The sequence below is a fragment of the Leucopleurus acutus genome (genome assembly GCF_964270905.1).
Source record: "Leucopleurus acutus genome assembly, chromosome: 8".
Taxonomy (NCBI): domain Eukaryota; kingdom Metazoa; phylum Chordata; class Mammalia; order Artiodactyla; family Delphinidae; genus Leucopleurus; species Leucopleurus acutus.
The window spans coordinates 60738624-60761812 of record NC_139151.1 but is presented as its reverse complement, the minus strand read 5'-3'; the positions used below and the strand labels follow the sequence as shown (position 1 = coordinate 60761812).

General features: G+C 38.6%; 1 pseudogene across 1 annotated transcript in view; it reads left to right on the top strand.

Annotated features, from left to right (window-relative positions):
• Positions 1–13730: 13730 nt before the first annotated feature.
• LOC309965460 overlaps positions 13731–23189 on the top strand; it is a 32042-nt pseudogene continuing 22583 nt past the window's right edge. The window contains exons 1-2 of the transcript in view: positions 13731–13734; positions 17438–18412. The product of the transcript in view is annotated as an uncharacterized misc_RNA (transcript). The remainder of the gene's footprint in view (positions 13735–17437; positions 18413–23189) is intronic.

The following is a 23189-nucleotide window of genomic DNA, read 5'->3' as shown; positions in this document are numbered from 1 at the left end:
TTCTTATTAGTCATCAGTTTTATACACATCAGAGTTTTATTTTTGTGTATGGTATTAGGGAGTGTTCTGAGTTCATTCTTTTACATGTAGCTGTCCAGTTTGCCCAGAACCACTTATTGAAGAGACTGTCTTTTCTCCATTGTATATCTTTGCCTCCTTTGTCATAGATTAGTTGACCATAGGTGCATTGGTTTATCTCTGGGCTTTCTATGTTGTTCCATTGATCCCTGTTTCTGTTTTTGTGCCAGTACCATATTGTCTTGATTACTGTAGCTTTGTAGTATAGTCTGAAGTCAGGGACTCTGATTCCTCCAGCTCCATTTTTTCCCCTCAAGACTGCTTTGGCTATTCGGGGTCTTTTGTGTCTCCATACAAATTTTAAGATGATTTGTTCTAGTTCCGTAAAAAATACCATTGGTAATTTGATACGGATTGCATTGAATCTGTAGATTGCTTTGGGTAGTATAGTCATTTTCACAATACTGATTCTTCCAATCCAAGAACGTGGTATATCTCTCCATCTGTTGGTATCATCTTTAATTTCTTTCATCAGTGTCTTATAGTTTTCTGCATACAGATATTTTCTCTCCCTAGGTAGGTTTATTCCTAGGTATTTTACTCTTTTTGTTGCAGTGGTAAATGGGAGTGTTTCCATAATTTCTCTTTCAGATTTTTCATCATTAGTGTATAGGAATGCAAGAGATTTCTGTGCATTAATTTTGTATCCTGCAACTTTACCAAATTCATTGATTAGCTCTAGTAGTTTTCTGGTGGCATTTTAAGGATTATCTATATATAGTATCATTTCATCTGCAAACATGACAGTTTTACTTCTTTTCCAATTTGTATTCCTTTTATTTCTTTTTCTTCTCTGTTTGCTGTGGCAAGGACTTCCAAAACTATGTTGAATAATAGTGGTGAGAGTGGACATCCTTGTTGTGTTCCTGATCTTAGAGGAAATGCTTTCAGTTTTTCACCATCGAGAATGTTGTTTGCTGTGGGTTTTGTCATATATGGCCTTTATTATGTTGAGGTAAGTTCCCTCTATGCCCACTTTCTGGAGAGTTTTTATCATAATTAGGTGTTGAATTTTATCGAAAGCTTTTGCTGCATCTATTGAGATGATCATATGGTTTTTCTCCTTCAGTTTGTTAATATGGTTATCACGTTGACTGATTTGTGTATACTGAAGAATCCTTGCATTCCTGGGATAAACCCCACTTGATTATAATGTATGATCCTTTTAATGTGCTGTTGGATTCTCTTTGCTAGTATTTTGTTGAGGCTTTTTGCATCTATGTTCATCAGTGATATTGGCCTGTAGTTTTCTTTCTTTGTGATATCTTTGTCTGGTTTTGGTATCAGAGTGATGGTAGCCTCCTAGAATGAGTTTGGGAGTGTTCCTCCCTCTGCTATATTTTGGGAGAGTTTGAGAAGGGTAGGTGTAGCTCTTCTTTAAATGTTTGATAGAATTTGCCTGTGAAGCCATCTGGTCCTGGGCTTTTGTTTGCTGGAAGATTTTTAATCACAGTTTTAATTTCAGTGCTTGTGATTGGTCTGTTCATATTTTCTATTTCTTCCTGGTTCAGTCTCAGAAGGTTGTGCATTTCTAAGAATTTGTCCATTTCTTCCAGGTTGTCCATTTTATTGGCATAGAGTTGCTTGTAGTAATCTCTCATGATCCTTTGTATTTGTGCAGTGTCACTTGTTACTTCTCCTGTTTCATTTCTAATTTTATTCATTTGCGTCTCCTCCCTTTTTTTTGATAAGTCTGGCTAATGCTTTATCAATTTTCTTTATCTTCTCAAAGAACTATCTTTTCATTTTATTGATCTTTGCTATTGTTTCCTTCATTTCTTTTTCATTTATTTCTGATCTGATTTTTATGATTTCTTTCCTTTTGCTAACTTTAGGGTTTTTATGTTCTTCTTTCTCTAATTGCTTTAAGTATATGGTTAGGTTGTTTATTTGAGATGTTTCCTGTTTCTTAAGGTAGGCTTGTATAGCTATAAACTTCCCTCTTAGAACAACTTTTGCTGCATCCCATAGGTTTTGGGTTGTCGTGTTTTCATTGTCATTTGTTTCTAGGTATTTTTTGATTTCCTCTTTGATTTCTTTGTTGATTTCTTGGTTATTAAGTAGTGTATTGTTTAGCCTCCATGTGTTTGTATCTCTTACAGATTTTTTCGTGTAATTTATATCTAGTCTCATAGTGTTGTGGTCGAAAAAGATACTTGAAATGATTTCAATTTCCTTAAATTTACCAAGGCTTGATTTGTGACCCAAGATATGATCTATCCTGGAGAATGTTCCATGAGCACTTGAGAAAAATGTGTGTTGTTTTTTTGGATGGAATGTCCTATAAATATCCATTAAGTCCATCTTGTTTAATGTATCATTTAAAGCTTGTGTTTCCTTATTTATTTTCATTTTGGATGAACTGTCCATTGGTGAAAGTGGGGTGTTAAAGTCCCGTACTATGATTGTTTTACTGGCAATTTCCCCTATTATGGCTGTTAGTATTTGCCTTATGTATTGAGGTGCTCCTATGTTGGGTGCATAAATATTTACAGTTGTTCTGTCTTCTCCTTTGGATTGATCCCTTGATCATTATTTAGTGTCTTTCTTTGTCTCTTGTAATAGTCTTTGTTTTAAAGTCTACTTTGTCTGAGATGACAATTGCTACTCCAGCTTTCTTTTGATTTCCATTTGCATGGAATATCTTTTTCCATCCTCTCACTTTCAGTCTGTACGTATCCTAGGTCTGAAGTGGGTGTCTTGTAGACAGCATATATACGGGTCTTGTTTTTGTATCCATTCAGCCAGTCTATGTCTTTTGGTTGGAGCATTTAATCCATTTACATTTAAGGTAATTATTAATATGTATGTTCTTATTACCATTTTCTTAATTGTTTTGTGTTTATTATTGTAGATCTTCTCCTTCTCTCGTGTCTCCTGCCTAGAGAACTTCCTTTAGCATTAGTTGTAAAGCTGGTTTGGTGGTGCTGAATTCTCTTACCTTTTGGTTGTCTGTAAAGGTTTTAATTTCTCCATCAAATCTGAATGAGATCCTTGCTGGGTAGAGTAATCTTAGTTATACATTTTTCTCTTTCATCACTTTAAATATGTCCAGCCCCTCTCTTCTCACTTGCAGAGTTTCTGCTGAAAGATCAGCTGTTAAGCTTATGGGGATTCCCTTGTGTGTTATTTGTTGTTTTTCCCTTGCTGCTCTTAATATTTGTTCTTTGTTTAATTTTTGATAGTGTGATTAATATGTGTCTTGACGTGTTTCTGCTTGGATTTATCCTGTTGGGACTCTCTGTGCTTCCTGGACTTAACTGTTTCCTTTCCCATATTAGGGAAGTTTTCAACTATAATCTCTTCAAATATTTTCTCAGTCCCTTTCTTTTTCTCTTCCTCTTCTGGGACCCCTGTAATTCGAATGTTGGCACATTTAATGTTGTCCCAGAGGTCTCTGAGACTGTCCTCTATTCTTTTCATTCTTTTTTCTTTATTCTGCTCTGCGGTAGTTATTTCCACTCTTTTATCTTCCAGGTCACTTGTCCGTTCTTCTGCCTCTGTTATTCTGTTCTTGATCCCTTCTAGAGAATTTTTAATTTCATTTATTGTGTTGTTCATCATTGTTTGTTTGCTGTTTAGTTCTTCTATGTCTTTGTTAAACGTTTCTTGCATTTTCTCCATTCTATTTCCAAGATTTTGGATCATCTTTACTATCGTTATTTGTTATTTACTATCATTATTCTGAATTCTTTTTCAGGTAGACTGCCTATTTCCTCTTCATTTGTTAGGTCTGGTGGGTTTTTGCCTTGCTCCTTCATCTGCTGTGTGTTTCTCTGTCTTCTCATTTTGCTTAACTTACTGTGTTTGGGGTCTCCTTTTCACAGGCTGCAGATTTTCATTTCCATTGTTTTTGGTGTCTGTCCCCAGTGGCTAAGGTTGGTTCAGTGGGTTGTGTAGGCTTCCTGGTGGAGGGGACTAGTGCCTGTGTTCTGGTGGATGAGGCTGGATCTTGTCTTTCTGGTGGGCAGGTCCACGTCTGGTGCTGTGTTTTGGGATGTCTGTGACCTAATTATGATTTTAGGCAGCCTCTGTGCTAATGGATGGTGTTGTGTTCCTGTCTTGCTAGTTGTTTTGCATAGGGTGTCCAGCACTGTAGCTTGCTGGTCCTTGAGTGGACCTGGGTCTTGGCTTTGAGATGGAGATCTCTGGGAGATTTTCACTGTTTGATATTACGTGGGTCCTGGGTGGTCTCTTGTGTACCAGTGTCCTGCACTTGGCTCTCCCACCTCAGTGGCACATCCCTGACACCTGGCTGGAGCACAAAGAACCTGTCCTCCACATGGCTCAGAATAAAAGGGAGGAAAAAAGAAAGAAAGAATAAGGTAAAGTAAAATAAAATAAAGTTATTAAAATAAAAAAAATTTAAGAAAAAAAATTTTTTTAAGCAATAAAAAAAAAAAAACCGGACAGACAAAACCCTAGGACAAATGGTAAAAGCAAAGTTATACAGACAAAATCACACACAGAAGCATACACATACATATTCACAAAAAGAGAAAAAGGGGAAAAAATATATTTATCCTTGCTCCCAAAGTCCACCTCCTCAATTTGGGATGATTTGTTGTCTATTCAGGTATTCCACAGATGCAGGGTACATCAAGTTGATGCTGGAGATTTAATCTGCTGCTCCTGAGGCTGCTGGGGAAAATTTCCCTTTCTCTTTGTTCGCACAGCTCCTGGGGTTCAACTTTGCATTTGGACCCGCCTCTGCATGTACTGTCCTCTGAGGGCATCTGTTTTTCACTCAGGACGGGGTTAAAGGAGCAGCTGATTCAGGGGCTCTGGCTCACTCAGGCCAGGGGGAGGGAGGGCCACGGAGTGCAGGGCGAGCCTGTGGTGGCAGAGGCCAGCATGACGTTGCACCAGCCTGAGGTATGCCTTGCGTTCTCCCGGGGAAGTTGTCCCTGGATCCTGGGACCGTGGCAATGGCAAGCTGCACAGGCTCCCAGGAGGGGAGGTGTGGATAGTGACCTGTGCTTGCACACAGGCTTCTTGGTGGCTGCAGCAGCAGCCTTAGTGTCTCATGCCCGTCTCTGGGGTCCGCGCTGATAGACATGGCTCACGCCAGTCTCTGGAGCTCCTTTAAGCGGCACTCTTAATCCTCTCCTTGCACACCAGGTAACAGTGAGGCAAGAAAAAGTCTCTTGTCTCTTCGGCAGCTCCAGACTTTTTACTGCACTCCTCCCTGCTAGCTGTGGTGCACTAGCCCCCTTCAGGCTGTGTTCACACGGCCACCACCAGTCCTCTCCCTGGGTTCCAACCGAAGCCGGAGCCTCAGCTCCCAGCCCCCGCCCGCCCTGGCGGGGGAGCAGACAAGCCTTCCGGGCTGGTGAGTGCTGGTTGGCACCGATCCTCTGTGCGGGAATCTCCCTGCTTTGCCCTCCGCACCCCTGTTGCTGCGCTCTCCTCCGTCGCTCCCAAGCTTCCCCCCTCCGCCACCCGCAGTCTCTGCCCACAAAGGGGCTTCCTAGTGTGTGGAAACGTTTCCTCCTTCACAGCTCCCTCCCACTGGTGCAGGTCCCGTCTCTATTCTTTGTCTCTGTTTTTTTCTATTTTTTCTTTTGCCCTACCCAGGTACGTGGGGAGTTTCTTGCCTTTTGGGAGGTCTGTGGTCTTCTGCCAGCGTTCAGTAGGTGTTCTATAGGAGTTGTTCCACGTGTAGATGTATTTCTGATGTATTTGTGGGGAGGAAGGTGATCTCCGTGGCTTAGTCTTCCGCCATCTTTAAGCTCTGATGTTTTTTCCCTACTAAATGCATACTACATTATTACATGAATCGTGGTTGACTGAATCTGCAGGTGTGGAACCATGGATCCCATGGCTAACTGTAAAGTTACTGGTAAATTTTCCACTGTTCCCCTAACCCCCTCATTGTTCAAAAGTCAAATGTCCTATTTTTCCCAGCATTTTTTTAAGTTGAAGTATAGTTGATTTATAGTGTTGTGATAGTTTCTGGTGTACAGCAAAGTGATTCAGTTACATTTTATATATATATATATATATATATGTATATATATATGTATATATACACACTTTCAGATTCTTTTCCATTATAGGTCATTACAAGATATTGAATATAGTTCCCTGTGCTATACAGCAGGTCTTGTTGTTTATCTATTTTATATTATAACACTGTCAAATTTTCAAGGAACTCACTTTTTGAAAAAATTTTTTTATATTAAAGTATGATTTAACAGTGTTGTGTTAGTTTCAGGTGTACAGCAAAGTGATTCAGTTATAAATATACATGTATCTATTCTTTTTCAAATTCTTTTCCCATTTAGGTTATTACAGAATATTGAGCAGAGTTCCCTGTACTATACAGTAGGTCCTTCTTGGTTATTTATTTTAAATATAGTAGTATGTATATGTCCATCCCAAACTACCAATTTATCTCTCCTCCCCACCTTTCCCCTTTGGTAATCATAAGTTTGTTTTCTAAGTCTGTGAGTCTGTTTCTGTTTTATAAATAAGTTCATTTGTATCATCTTTCAGATTCCACGTATAAGCAAAATCATATAATATTTGTCTTTCTCTAACTCCACTTAGCATTATAATCTCTACATCTATCCATGTTGCAAAATGGCATTATTTCATTCTTTTTTTATAGCTGAGTAATATTCTGTTGTGTGTATATACCACATCTTTTTATCCATTCATCTGTCAATGGACATTTAGTGACTTCCAAGTCTTGGCTATTGTAAACAGTGCTGCAGTGAACATTGGGGTGCATGTATCTTTTTGCATTAGAGTTTTCTACAGATATATGCCCAGGAGTGGGATTGCTGGATCTTATAGTAACTCTACATTTAGTTTTTTTTTTACAGAAATTCATACTGCTCCCCATCGTGGCTGCACCAATTTATATTCCCACCAACAGGGTAAGAGGGTTCCCTTTTTCCCACACCATCTCTAGCATTTATTACTTGTAGACTTCTTTTTTTTTTTTTTTGCGGTACACAGGCCTCTCACCATTGTGGCCTCTCCTGTCGCAGAGCACAGGCTCCGGATGCACAGGCTCAGCGGCCATGGCTCATGGGCCTAGCCGCTCTGCGGCATGTGGGATCTTCCCCGACCGGGACACGAACCCGTGTCCCCTGCATCGGCAGGCAGACTCTCAACCACTGCACCACCAGGGAAGCCCACTTGTAGACTTCTTGATGATGGCCATTCTGACTGGTGTGAAGTGATACCTCATTGTAGTTTTGATTTGGATTTCTCTAATAATTAGTGATGTTGAGCGTCTTTTCATGTGTTTCTTGGTCATCTGCCTGTCTTCTTTAGAGAAATATCTGATTAGGTCTTCTGCCCACTTTTTTGATTTTTTTTTTTTTTTTGGTATTGAGCTTCATAAGCTATTTGTAAATTTGGGTGATTAATGCTTGTTGGTTGCATCATTTGCAAGTATTTTCTCCCATTCAGTGTGTTGTCTTTTCATTTTCTTTATGGTTTCCTTTGCTGTACAAAAGCTTTTGAGTTTAATTAGGTCTCATTTGTTTATTTTCATTACTCTAGGAGGTGGGTCAGAAAATATCTTGCTGCAATTTAGGTCAAAGAGTGTTCTTCCTATGTTTTCCTCTAAGTTTTATAGTGTCTGGTCTTACATTTAGGTCTTTAATCCATTTGGAGTTTATTTTTGTGTATGGTGTTAGGGAGTGTTCTAATTTCATTCCTTTACATGTGGCTGTACAGTTTTCCCTGCACCACTTATTGAAGAGACTGTCTTTTCTCCATTGTATATTCTTGCCTGCTTTGTCATAGATTAGGTGATTATAGGTGTGTGCATTTATTTCTGGGCTTTCTATCCTGTTCCATTGATCTATATTTCTGGTTTTGTGCCAGTACCATACTGTTTTGATGACTGTAGTTTTTTAGTATAGTCTGAATTCAGGTAGTCTGATTCCTCCAGCTCTGTGTTTCTCAAGATTGCTTTGGCTATTTGGGGTCTTTTGTGTTTCCATACAAAACGTAAAATTTTTTGTTCTAGTCCTGTGAAAAATGCCATTGATAATTCGATAGGTATTGCACTGAATCTGTAGATTGCCTTGGGTAGTATAGTCATTTCGACAATATTCTCCCATTCCAAGAACACAGTATATATTTCCATCTTTGGAAAGATATGACATCTTTGTGTCATCTTTGATATCTTTCATCAACATCATATAGTTTTCAGAGTATAGGTCTTTTGCCTCCTTAGGTAGGTTTATTCCTAGGTATTTTATTTTTTTAATGCGATGGTAAACAGGATTGTTTCTTTAATTTCTCTCTGATCTTTCATGATATAGAAATGCAATAGTTTTCTGTGTATTCATTTTGTATAATGCAATTTTACTGAATTCATTGAGCTCTAGTAGTTTTCTGGTAGCATCTTTAGGATTTTCTATGTATAGTATCACGTCATCTGCAAACAGTGACTGTTTTACTTTTTCTTTTCCAATTTGTATTACTTTTATTTCTTTTTATTCTGATTGCTGTGGCTAGGACTTCCAAAACTATGTTGAATAAAAGTGGTGACAGTGGACATCCTTGTCTTGTTCCTGATCTTAGAGGAAATGCTTTCAGATTTTCACTATTGAGTATGATGTTAGCTGTAGGTTTGTCATATACAGCCTTTATTATGGTGAGGTATGTTCCCTCTATGCCCACTTTCTGGAGAATTTTTATCATAAATGGGTGTCAAATTTTATCAAAAGCTTTTTCTGCATCTATTGAGATGATCATATGGTTTTTATTCTTCAGCTTGTTAATGTCATGTGTCACAATGGTTTTACATATGTTGAAGAATACTTATATCCCTGGGACAAATCTCACTTGATTGTGGTGTATGATCCTTTTAACGTATTGTTGGATTTGATTTGCTAGTATTGATATATTGTTGAGGATTGTAGTGTTTATATTCAATCAGTGATAATTGGCTTGTAATTTTTTTTTTATTTTTGTCTGGTTTTGGTATCATGATGATGGTGGCCTCATAGAATCAGTTTAGGAGTGTTCGTTCCTCTGCAATTTTTGGAAGAGTTTCAGAAGGATACGTGATAACTTTCCTCTAAATGTTTGATAAAATTCAGCTGTAAAGCCATCTGGTCTTGGACTTTTGTTTGTTGGGAGTTTTTAAATCATAGTTTCAATTTCAGTACTTATGATTGGTCTGTTCGTATTTTCTATTTCTTCCTGGTTCAGCCTTGGGAGATTGTCCCTTTCAAAGAATTTGTTCTTTTCTTGCAGGTTGTCCAATTTATTGCCATATAGTTGCTTGTAGTAGTCTCTTATGATCCTGTGTATTTCTGCTGTGCCCTTTGTAACTTTTTCATTTTCTGATTTTATTGATTTGAGTCCTCTCCCTCTTTCTTGATGAATCTGGCTAAAGGTTTATCAATTTTGTTTATCTTTTCAAAGAACCAGCTTTTAATTTAATCTTTTCTATTGTTTTTTTCATCTCTGTTTCATTTATTTCTGCTCTGATCTTTATGATTTCTTTCCTTCTACTCACTTTGGGTTTTCTTTGTTCTTTCTCTACTTGCTTTAGGTGTAAGGTTAGTTTGAGATTTTTCTTGTTTCCTGAGGTAAGTTTGTATTGCTATAAACTTCCCACTTAGAACTGCTTTTGCTGCATCCCATAGGTTTTGGATTGTTGTGCTTTCATTTTTGTTTCTCTCTAGGTGTTTTTGATTTCCTCTTTGATTTCTTCAGTGATCCATTCAAGGTCTTTGTTAAACATTTCCTATATATTCTCAATCTCTGCCTCCATTCTTTTTCCAAGATCTTGGATCATCTTTACTATCATTACTCTGAATTTTTTTTTGGGTAGATTTCCTATCTCCACTTCACTTAGTAGTTTTTCTGGGGTTTTATCTTGTTCCTTCATCTGGAACATATTTTTCTGCCATCTCAGGTTGTCTGTCTGTGCTTGTGGTCTCCATTTTGTGGTCTGCAGGATTGTAGTTTTTCTTGCTTCTGCTGTCTGCCCCCTGGTGGATGAGGCTAGTTTAAGAGGCTTGTGCAGGCTTCCTGGTGGGAGGGACTGGTGGGTGGAGCTGGGTCTTGTCCCTCTGGTGCACAGGGCCATGTCAAGGGGTGTGTTTATCGGGAAGCTATGGGCTCCGAAAGACTTTAGGCAGACTGTCTGCTGATGGGTGTGGCTCTGTTCCTGTCCTGCTGGTGTTTAGCCTGAGGCATTCCAGCACTGGAGCCTACAGGCTTTTGGGTGGGACCAGGTCTTGGTGAGAAAATGGCAGCCTCCAGGAGGGCTCATGCCAATGAGTAATCCCCAGAATTACTGCCACCAGTCTTTATCCCCACAATGAGCTACAACCAACCCCTCTACCTCCACAGGATACCATCCAATACTAGCAGGTAGGTCTGGCCCAGTCTTTTATGAGGTCACTGCTTTTTCCCCTGGGTCCTGAGGCACATGAGACCTTGTGTTCACCCTCCAAGAGTGGAGTTTGTTTCCCCCAGTCCTGTAGAATTCCTTCAATCAAACCCCGCTGGCTTTCAAAGCCAGATGCTCTGGTGACTGTTCCCCACATTGCAAGACCCCCAGGCTGGGATGCCTGACATGGGGTGCAGAACTTTAACTCTTGTGGGAGAACCTCTGTGATATAATTTTTTTCCAGTTTTTGGGTAATCTACCTGGTGGGTATGGGATTTGATTTTATTGCAACTGCACCCTCCTACCATCTCATTGTGGCTTCTTCTTTATCTTTGATTGTAGGATATCTTTTTTGGTAGTTTCCAGCATTTTTTTTTTTTTGTCGATGGTTGTTCAGCAGTTAGTTGTGATTTTGACATTTTCATAAGAAGAGTGAGCCCGTGTCCTGCTCCTCTGCCATCTTGTCTCCACCCAAAGCCTCAAATAACTTAGATCATTGGCTCATTATGACAGATAAAATTCAGGAACAGTCAGATGGAAGACATGCAGAGAGGAAGGTATAGGAAAAGGGCTTGGAGCTTCCCTACCCTTTCCAGGCTGCCATTCTCCCAAAAGTCAAGTGTACTTGATAGTTGGTAAGAGAGTAAACTTAAATGTTCTCACCACAAAAACGTATTATAATAGTATGAAGTAATGGATGTGTTAACCTTATTGTGTTAATCATTTAATAATATTGATACATGTGTATCATATCATCACATTGTAGACCTTAAACTTAATGTTGTGCCAATTATAGCTCAAGAAATCTGATGGGGGGAGAAAAGGAACTTTGAAATTAAACCTAACTCCTGTATCCTACATCTCTATATCCTTCCAATTTTGCCTAAGATTTTAACAGTTCCTTTAACTTGCGTCTATATCAGGTAGAGAGCAATAATCTTCTAGAACAGAGGATCTTAACGTGTGGTAAAGCAGATATTTCCCAGAGATGGTTGGAAGATAGTCTAGAGCTTTATGAAAAAAGCAGTCTAGAGCTTTATGAAAAAAGCAATCACAATCATTTTTTTAAACATTTAGAACAAATAATCAATTTTGCACTTTCAAAATGGCACCTGAGTGGTAGAGAGGAGGAAGACAGAAAAGTAAGACAGGAGCCAACCACGCCAGTGAGGAGGTTGAAATAAGAGTTCAGGGCCTAGCTACAAGGATACAGAAGAGAGAAACCACTGTAGGAGTAATTGGGAAATCTCAAGGAGGGTTCTCTATTCAAGATGGAATATCATGAATTGCTAATGGTGATTGTAAAAGTAGCTCATTTGTATGTATGTCAGAACTTTCTATAGGAAACATTTTCACAGATTTTATTAAATCACTCTCCCCACTTTAAGCATATTAAGTATATGGTAGAAAAAATTGGGGAGAAATTGTTAAAAAAAATACGCCGGCCACAAGTTTTTCAAACATTAACGTGTTCACCCAGAATCAAAGAAATGAAACTATTGCATTTGTGTTCTCATCTATATAAAAATACAGTAAGTCCCCTACATACGAACCTTCAAGTTGCAAACTTTCAAAGATGCGAACGTGTGTTCACATGTCTGGTGTACATTGTCACATGCATGCATCATCTACAAGTGATTGTGCTTTTGTGTACTTCACTGTATAGTACTGTATAAAGTAGAGTAGCACAGTATCTTTCTTTCAAGCCCAGGATGTCTGGAAGAAAGCGTAAAAGCAGTGGTGATGTAGCTGGTACTGCTGAAGAACCGAAGAGATTCACAACACAGGAAATGGCAAGGGAATTTTCTTTATTTGAGGAGGAACTGTTAGTTTTTGAGGCACAGGACCCAAACGTAGAATGGTATATGAAGGTTGCGCAGCCGTTCAGAATGCAATCCAGTGCTACCATGTCATCTATGACGAGGAAATAAGAGCCACTACCCAGGCATCACTGGATCTTTTCTTCAATAGGGTAAACAGAATTGAATCCAGCAAGGAACCAGAACCTGTGTCATCAACATCGGACATGAGTGAAATTGCAGCTTGCCCTCCATCTTCTATTGCTGACGATCCTTCAGCTCTACCATCTCCCACCTCTTCTCCCTCCTCCAGTCAGTAACTCTTCTTTCCTGTTCACTTGATGCCAGCCCCTGTATGCCAGCTGTTGTGCTGTACTACTGTACTTTTCAAGGTACTGTACTGTAAGATTTAAAATGTTTTCATTTTTTGTTTTTTATGTATTATTTGTGTAAAAAGTATTATAAACCTATTACAGTACAGTACTATATAGCTGATTGTGTTAGTTCAGTACCTAAGCTAACTTTGTAGGACTTACGAACAAACTGGACTTAACAAATGTGCTCTCGGAATGGAAATTGTTTATACGTACGGGACTTACTATATTTTTTAAATGACTAGGGCAGTTTAGCGAATGAACTCACTTGATGCTGGGTTAAACACAAATTTGACAACCACTTCTGGAAAACAATTTGACAACAGGATTTATGAGGTCTGCACAATGGTCAATAATTTTCCTTCTGGTATTTTATCCTAAGGATAAGCAGAAAAAAGGACATTGACAAATATGTCTGTACCACTTAGTGTAAAAAACTGAAGCTAGCCTTCTAATCCAGAAAAAAATAGGTTAAAATAACCACAGACAAGGACACAACTACTGTAACTTACTATAAATATTTAAGCAAACACAAATTGAAAAAATGTAGCAGAATGGAAAATTAAAATGTTAATAAATTTATATTTAAGCATCATTTTTGTATAGCCTAGACCCTATATTAAGTTTTATAAATAATATAAGCAAAGATTAACCAAAAAAAAGTGTCCATATTGGTTATACCAGTATCTGATGTTTATTTTTTCCCCCACCCTTCTCCTGTGAACTCTCTCCCAATGTCACTCTTAGAGTCCTTGAATACTTCAGGCCTTGGGGGAGAATAGTCAGAGACCTGGGGCTAGTGAACAGGCCCCAGGAGGAGAGTAGGAATAAGTCTTATAATCTAGTCCTGGGAGGTAGAGTGGAGTAAGGAATGAAGATTACTCCCATGGGGGGTAACTCAGGATACAGAGGGAAGAATGCAGGTGTCTCTGTTGCAACCCTTGGGAAGCAACTGGCTGTTTTCAGTACCTGGATAAAGAGGGGACACAGGAGAAAATATTGAAGAGGTAAGAGCCATGGCCTCCCTTTGACTATGAACTAAATTCATCAAAGCATCCAGACAACAGATGACTACTGTAAGGAGCTCTGTGGACATTTGCCCAAATGGGTAAGTACATTCCAGAGATGGAGACAAAGTTATTGGAATCAGACTCCATTTGTCTTTGGTCCATCCAGGGCTTATCTTCTTTACAGTTCTAGTCAAAAGTAGAGGAAATTGTTTAAAAAATTTAAAAACTTAAAAAATTAAAAAGTAGAGGAAATAAGTTGAGTACAAATTGGGCTGGGTTATGTATCAAGGAAGAGGCGAAACCCCAATGTAGAAAGCTTTGTTGCCTAGTACTCCCCATCAGAACATGAGAGAAAAGATTGAACTATTCCATCCTGATTGGACCTCTTGTCTTCTGCTCCACAGTCAGGCAGGCTTCTCTCCCAACTGCATCTTTACACCATCAACAGGTATCTTTAATTATTTTTATTCATGTTTAAAAGGCTATTCATGCAGGCTTCTCTCCCAACTGCATCTTTACACCATCAACAGGTATCTTTAATTATTTTTATTCATGTTTAAAAGGCTATTCATACAGTTGGGAAAGGATATGGAGTTACCAAGGTCATATGAAAATAGCACTGTGTCTGTGTTCTCTGGAAGGGGGAAAAGAACAGAGGAGAAGAGTAGGTAAGGAGGGAATACAGTGCCTGTTCCAGAGGCCAGGCATTCTAATATTTCACCTTCTGTGTGTGCGAACACACACATTTATGAACAGTTAATTTTAATACATGATGCAACTCTAAGGCGGCTGTTACTCCCTTCATTTCACAGACTGGCAAACAGGCAATGTAATCTCTCTGCCTTTGTTTTCTAAGTAACAGAGCCAGAAACAGTAGAGTTCGTATTTGCACTAAGTTTGTCTTGCTTCTAATCCATGTTTATTTCACCACAGCAAAACATCTGTCTCAGGAGCTTCAGACCCACCATCAGGATGTCTCTTCCAGGACTTGCAGGCATGTCTCCCGTGTTCAGGTAAGGATGCCCTTATGTGGACTGATACAGAAAATGTTTCTCTAGAATGTTCTAGGTAAAATGACACAGTTTAGGTGTCACACCTAATTCAAACCACCACTTAAGATGCCAATTATCAACTTGGTGGATTTTTATTCATATGCTCATATTCTTTGTCCCAGCCTAAAACTCAGTTACAGTTTCATTGACTAAACTGGGTCTGGCACAAATCAAAGTTAGAAATCTGGTTTTAAGTCCATCGCATGAACAATTGATTCTTTTATGATGAGATACTTTGACCTTCCCTGACTTTGAGTAATTAGGCCACCATCCTAAACCATAAAGGGACCTATCACAGTATCTTCAGAGAACACTTCAGATATTCTCCCTTTTATGAGATAAAATTGTGTATTGACCAGTGTTCCAAATAAATCCCTGTCTTATCTCTATAATTCCTGGACTTTTGAGGAATCTTCAAAGATGTCCCACATGACAGTGAAACAAAGGAAACTATTCCAATTTGCAGGCTGTAAATTTCTGCTCTACTCCCCACCCCATAGTGAACAGTAAGAATTTGGGGAAAAGAAGCTGATGCCATATGCCAAGAGCTTCACACTTATTTCTTCATTTGTTCTTTATCCTTACCCTTTGCAGTTGATAGTCTCCCCATTTTTAATAAGAAAAAGACTGAGACTTCAAGAGTTTAGGCAATTTACCCAAACATAGGGTAAGATGGTCTGGATGGGAAATCTGGTTTTGTTAGATGGTAAAGCTGATACCCTAAGCTGCTACTGTGGTGCTATCTCCCATCTTTTCCTTTTCTTATCCAAAAGATTCACAGAATGTTTACATTTGATCCCTGAGGAAGTAGTTTCACACATGGTATCACTTATTGGCATATTCAAATACTCAACTCACAGAATTGCTAAAGTCAGAGTTAATATAAAAGAACATCTGTGAAAGATTTTAAAGTTCACAGAACTTTAATCTTTTTTTTCAATACCTAGTCAATACCTGACCCAGAAGTAAGTAAACTCAAAAATCCTAACATTGTGTGTTGGAGCCTGAATCACAAATCCATGAGGTTATGTAGGGGCATTTCTTATGCTTATTTGCTATGAAAATGTAACTTCTATTTATATTTTAGACATGAATAATTTGAAATGTGCATGGAATTTAGTTGGGGGGAATTCAGTGACTATGTACCCATCCACTCTGGTATAGAGATATCAAAGAAGGCTTTGTAGAGGAGAGGTGGTCTGGAATGGGACTTGATGCCTGGGTAAAAAAACCAAGAAAGTGGTGAGATCTCTCAGCAAAAATGTAGCCAGGTGAAGAAAGTCACCATGTTACCATGACATGAGTATGGGGAGCCTGACTTGTTGAATCTGAGACTCTAATGGGAAACATGAGGAGGGCAAGCCCAAGACAGGACAAGACCCAAATTATACCCTGTGCCCTCAGCTTCTGAACCCTGAGTATGTGTAGCAGTAGGAGCCATTGCTAGATTCTTACAGGCACCTGAAGGGCAAAAGAACAAGAAGTGGACCAGGCTTTTACAAGTAATGGACAGTGGTTTAGCGCTGATCTCCCTATCTCTTCAAAGAATAGAGACCAAGAAGTATGTGGCCAGTAAGAAGGGTCCTGTTGACTGTTTTCTTTCAGTACATTTTTCTTTAATCACTGTGATCAGATAATGGGCAAATGTCGAGTGAGATTTGCTCATAAAAAGATGCACCTCATCTTTTACCTATCTCAAATTATAGATGATGCCCAGATTCTCAGAAAGTTTAATAGACTCTGTCCTTAATGTTCCTTAGGACAGTTGACTGTAGCTGTTGACTCTATCTTTCTAACCATGAAATCTGGGCAACCTTAAATGAAATATTTTCCTTTGAAAAATTAGGTCCTATGCCAGGTATCTTTTAAAGAAATCAATTAGATTCGTCAGTCTGACCAAACCATTATTAAGCCATTAAAGAAAAGGGAATTGTACCTCACTAATATATTTTCCTTAGTAAATTGTCCCCTTAGTAAGTTGTCCCGTTATGTTTTTGACTTTTAAAAAGTAAGACTTTTAAAGCTTTTCACTATTCTTCAAAACCTGAATGTACCCATACATGAAAGAAAATTAAAAGAATGTGTTTTTACATCCAAGGTATATTCCTATAAGAAACACATATTTTAATGAAATCATATCGTATCAATACTTTAATCTGCTTTCTGCCATTCCCTCACTTACTGTAATATGACGTAAACGTTTTACCAGGTAATACATAGCTTTAAAAATATTATAATAAATCTAATTCATTGAATAATGCTTTACTTTTGAATGCATTGATTCTAAATTTTCACTATAAAATCGTGAATTGCAAATAGCTAATCATTGTTATTGATGTTACTCTTTATACAACAAAGAGAAGCATATGCAGGCACTAGGCTAAACACATTACATGGACTTACATTTAATCGTTGCAGGTAGAACTTTGTGTTTTCCAGTGTAGAAGTCCTCCAACTTGTTCATCCCCTTTGATCCAGTAATTTTGCTTTGGGAAATATTTCCTAAAGGAAATGGAAGAGAGCAATTTAGCAGTAGAAATGTTAAGCATACCTGCTTCTACATTTACCAGTCGGTGTTTTCATGCAGTCTCTTTTATAAAATACATGTCAATTTTCAAGTAGGCATTCAGAATTCTTCTTTATTATAGGTTCTGCCAGGATGGAAATAAGATTCCAGTAGTCTACAGTTTCCAGAGGCAATATCTGTTATAGCAGTAAAAATCTAAAACTAAGAGCTCCTGTCCCCTAGCTACTCTAAGCCCTCAAACATGTTCCTGTCTGCTTGCTAATAATTCCTGCTTGGTGCCTACTTCTTTCTGGCTTACTGGCATCCCAGGGCTGGAGTCCCTGCACATCTGGCTCTCCATCCCCTTTAGCTCTATGTACCTGGTGGCTGTGTTGGGGAATGTGACCATCCTGGCCGTGGTAAAGTTGGAGCACAGCCTGCACCAGCCCATGTACTTCTTCCTGTCCATGTTGGCTGTCATTGACTTGGTCCTGTCAACCTCTACCATGCCCAAACTGCTAACCATTTTCTATTTTTGTGCCTGTCACATTGACCTAGATACTTGCTTGACCCAAATGTTCTTTATCCACTGCTTCATCACGGTAGAGTCAGGCATCTTCCTTGCCATGGCTTTTGATCACTATGTGGCCATCTGTGACCCACTATGCCACACCTCAATGCTCACCCATGCAGTGGTAGGACGTTTGGGCCCAGCTGCCCTCCTTCATGGAGTACTCTACATTGGACCTCTGCCCCTGATGATTTGCCTGAGGCTGCCCCTTTACCGGACCCAAATCATTGCCCACTCCTACTGTGAGTACATGGCCGTGGTCACCTTGGCATGTAGTGACACAACAGTCAACAACTTATATGGAATGGGAATTGGCTTCCTGGTATTGATCCTGGATTCATTAGCCATCACTGCCTCCTATGTGGTGATTTTTAGGGCTGTCATAGGGTTGACCACCCCGAGGCTAGGCTTCAAACCCTAGGAACATGCAGTTCTCATATTTGTGCTATCCTTGTCTTCTATATCCCCATTGCTGTTTCCTCTCTCACTCACCGCTTTGGCCATCATGTCCCTCCCCATATCCATATCCTTTTGGCCAACTTTTACCTCCTCATTCCACCCGTCCTCAACCCAATTGTCTATGCTGTTCACACTAAACAAATTCGAGAGAGACTTCTCCACATTCTTAAGTCAGGGGCTCAACCCAAGTGACTGTTCTGAATCCATGAGACAGATATTTAGTGAAGGCAGGAAAAGGCTCTGACCAGGGAAACCAATGAAATAAGACCCATGCAACCAAGTCTTACCTGAGTTATGGAGAAAAGGGTCTAAGAGGAATGCTAGAATATATTCTGCCTGACCATGGATTTCCTGAAAGGGGAATATCTGAAATATTTGAAAGAGGAAATCAGGGCTTGAGTTTTTGTACAATATTCCTTTTACTATTTGACTTCATAAAATTAAGCACAATAGACACAAGCATACAGACCACAGAAGTAGGATCATTTATATCTTTGACTTTTTTGGTGAAGGATTTCTGGTTTCTCTTTGGAGAGAGCGTTTTGCACAATTTCTAGAAGGTAAAATTATAATTTAACACCTTCTTGAAAACGGTTTACAAATTCTGTTCGTAAAGGTCTGGAAAAATTGTGTTGGCAAGATTTTCCAATCCTTTTCACTTGCCCCATAAAAGGTCTTTTGTTGAGAATGGAGGCGATATGAATGTGAGAAACCTTAATATAATGAGCCTTGGAATGGGACTCTACTGCTCACAGGAGTTAAAGTCCTCAAGCCAGGTCATTCTCCCATTTAAATAGATAACTGGAAATGTGGGCATTTCCATTTACCTCCACATTTCTCAGGAGATGAGTATCCCACAACTCCTCATAATAAAATTAACTACGAGTGGGGAGGAGGAGACAGAAGGACATTAGGAGATTCCATTTTGGAGACCCTGAAATAGCCTACATGAAGGACAGCAGCCAAACTGAAGTAAAACGACAGAAGCAAGAAGGTAAGAGTGGGATTATTGACATGAAAGAGGTTGGGTAGAGAACTGAGTAAAGGTGATGAGAATAAATATATTCCCAGTGGTAGATGCAAACCTTTATATAACTTTAGATCTCTTTGGAGAATTCTTAGGGACAAATTATCAAAATAAATGTATGAACTTTTATTATTTATGATAGAAGTTCCATAATGAGATGACTACTTCAGGCTAGAAACCTATAGAAATTTCATGATAATGCATGAAAAAAACGGAATGAAGCAATCACACTCAATTATAGTATGTCCATTTTAGTTGTAAAATGTTTCAGACTTTAAATTGAAAATGCTCATTTAGCCTCCTCAATTTACAAACCATTACAAAAATTTAAAAGCTAAGGTGACTTACCTTAGGCTTAAAAGGAATCATCTTCACATTTGAACGTATAATCTAAAGAAGCTAATGATTAAACCAGAGCTAAAATTTAAACCTCATATATCATCAACAAAAAAATGAAGGACTTAGAATATCAGAAATTTTTTCTAAAGTTTGGCTTAATGTCCCTAAGCCAGGTCTAAATTTCTATTTCCTCAGAATCCTATGCCTAAGCCTAAGGTTGAATGGATAACATTTATTAATTTTTTCCCATTGTTTTGGGGTGAAGGGTACTTATTTCCCCATCTCCTTACCAAGGGTTCTGGAGTTCAGTACCAAACCTAAGTCATTTATTGGGGAAACATTGTGTTCTATGAACATAATTTAAATGCCAAATGTAATGTATCTGCTAGATTTTATTAGGAGTTGATGAAAAGATACCATAAAATTACCAGAGTTAGAAGCTTATTTTACAGAGTTATCTCCTGACCATAACTTGTGCTTTGGAGAAAATGAAGAAAAATGATGTTCATGTCTGTCAGTGGCACCAGTGCTGTGAGGAAAATGACAAGGAACCTTTGTCATGGGATAGCTCTATGGCATTAGCTGAAAGTCCATTTATACTATGTAAAGTAGAGTGTGTGTATGGAGATCCATGGCTCTTAATCTGGACTTAATTGAATTCAAGAGGATTAGTACTAAGAACTTTCTAGCCGAATATCCTCCGAAATGCCACAGTAAGGGGTTCCTCTATAGATGACCTGTTAGTTCTTCTTTAGATCAAGAACAAATACCAATAATCTCCAGTTTCTTTATCTCCAGTCAATCATTCAATACTGTATGAGGAAAAAGAAGAAAAATACTACCTGTATGTGTGCTCCTACTACCTGTATGTGTGCTCCTGCTCCATCCAGGGACAACCAACCATGACAACACCCAGGCCTATCAGACTCAGGATATGAGGTAAATTATAGATCATATAGTAGAGCATTTAATCCCATTGTCAACTATAGTCATGGCTGAGCCCTTTCATGGTGAACAGGATAAGAGGTAAGATACCCTGGTGAATGCAATATGAGGATGTGACAAATAGGTCCAACAACTGAATATCCATCTTATTCAAAGCCAACACCGTGTTTCTCCTTCACACAAATACCTTTTTCTCTTCTGTTACTGATACTCAGGCTGGAAGTAAAAGACACTTTCATCATCGCCTTTTTTTTGTTTTGTTTTTAATAAATGTATTTATTTTTGGCTGCATTGGGTCTTCATCGCTGTGCACGGGCTTTCTCTAGTTGCGACGAGTGGAGGCTACTCTTCATTGTGGTGCATGGCCTTCTCATTGCAGTGCCTTCTCTTGTTGCAGACCACGAGCTCTAGCTCTAGGTGTGTGGTCTCAATAGTTGTGGCGCACAGGCTCAATAGTTGTGGTGCGTGGGCTTAGTTGCTCTGAGGCATGTGGGATCTTCCTGGGCCAGGGCTAGAACCCGTGTCCCCCGCACTGGTAGGCAGATTTTGAACCACCAGGGAAGTCCTCATCATCGTCTTGTGAGTCTGCAAGTCTTCATGGAAAAAAATGAAGACTAGGGAACAGTTAAGGGAGGAGGAATCATTATAGCTATTAAAGGGTCATGTGGCACAGGTAGTTAACTTGGGCTTTGGACTTAGAATAAAGGGCAGAGATGGATCTGAACCAGTAATTTTCAGACTTTGGACGTGTTGCACAATCTAAGCTTCAGTCTCCTTTTATTTTTCTTTTATTGTTTTTATTCTTCAATTTGTTAATATGGTGTGTCACATTGATTTGCATATATTGAAGAATCCTTGCATCCCTGAGATAAATCCCACTTGATCATGGTGTATGATCCTTTTAATGTGTTGTTGGATTCTGTTTGGTAGTATTTTGTTGAAGATTTTTGCATTTATATTCATCAGTGATATTGGTCTGTAATTTTCTTTTTTTGTACTGTCTTTGTCTGGATTGGGTATCAGGGTGATGGTGGCCTCATAGAATGAGTTTGGGAGTGTTCCTTCCTCTGCAGTTTTTTGCAAGAGTTTGAGAAGGATGGGTGTTAGCTCTTCTCTAAATGTTTGATAGAATTCACCTGTGAAGCCATCTGGTCCCGGACTTTTGTTTGTTGGAAGGTTTTTAATCAGTTTCAATTTCATTACTTGTGATTGGTCTGTTCATATTTTCTGTTTCTTCCTGGTTCAGTCTTGGAAGGTTATACCTTTCTAAGAATTTGTCCATTTCTTCCAGGTTGTCCATTTTATTGGCATAGAGTTGCTTGTAGTAGTCTCTTAGGATGCTTTCTATTTCTGTGGTGTCTGTTGTAACTTCTTGTTTTTCATTTCTAATTTTATTGATTTGAATCCTCTCCCTTTTCTTCTTGGTGAGTCTGGCTAAAGGTTTTTCAATATTGTTTATCTTCTCAAAGAACCAGCTTTTAGTTTTATTGATCTTTGCTATTGTTTTCTTTCTTTCTATTTCATTTATTTCTGCTCTGATCTTTATGATTTCTTTCCTTCTGCTTACTTTGGGTTTTGTTCTTCTTTCTCTAGTTCCTTTAAGTGTAAAGTTAGATTGTTGATTTGAGATGTTTCTTGTTTCTTGAGGTAGGCTTGTATAGCTGTAAAATTCCCTCTTAGAATTGCTTTTGCTGCATCCCATAGGTTTTGGATCATCGTGTTTTCATTGTCATTTGGCTCTAGGTATTTTTTTATTTCCTCTTTGATTTCTTCAGTGATCTCTTGGTTATTTAGTAAGGTATTGTTTAGCCTCCATGTGTTTGTGTTCTTTACGTTTCTTTCCCTGTAATTCATTTCTAATCTCATAACGTTGTGGTCAGAAAAGATACTTGATATGATTTCAATTTTCTTAAATTTACTGAGGCTTGATTTGTGTCCTGAGATGTGATCTATCCTGGAGAATGTTCTGTGCACACTTGAGAAGTGTAATCTGCTGTTTTTGGATGGAATGTCCTATAAATATCAATTAAATCTATCTGGTCTATTGTGTCATTTAAAGCTTCTGTTTGCTTATTTATTTTCATTTTGGATGATCTGTCCATTGGTGTAAGTGAGGTGTTAAAGTCCCCCACTATTATTGTGTTACTGTCAATTTCCTCTTTTATAGCTGTTAGCAGTTGCCTTATATATTGAGGTGCTCCTATGTTGGGTGCATATATAATTGTTATATCTTCTTCTTGGATTGATCCCTTGATCATTATGTAGTGTCCTTCCTTGTCTCTTGTAACATTCTTTATTTTAAAGTCTATTTTATCTGATATGAGTATTGCTACTCCAGCTTTCTTTTGATTTCCATTTGCATGGAATATCTTTTTCCATCCCCTCACTTTCACTCTGTATGTGTCCCTAGGTCTGAAGTGGGTCTCTTGTAGACAGCATATATATGGGTCTTGTTTGTGTATCCATTCAGCAAGCCTGTGTCTTTTGGTTGGAGCACTTAATCCATTCACGTTTAAGGTAATTATTGATATGTATGTTCCTGTGACCATTTTCTTAATTGTTTTAGGTGTGTTTTTGTAGGTCTTTTCCTTCTCTTGTGTCTCCTGCCTAGAGAAGTTCCTTTAGCATTTGTTGTAGGGCTGGCTTGGTGGTGC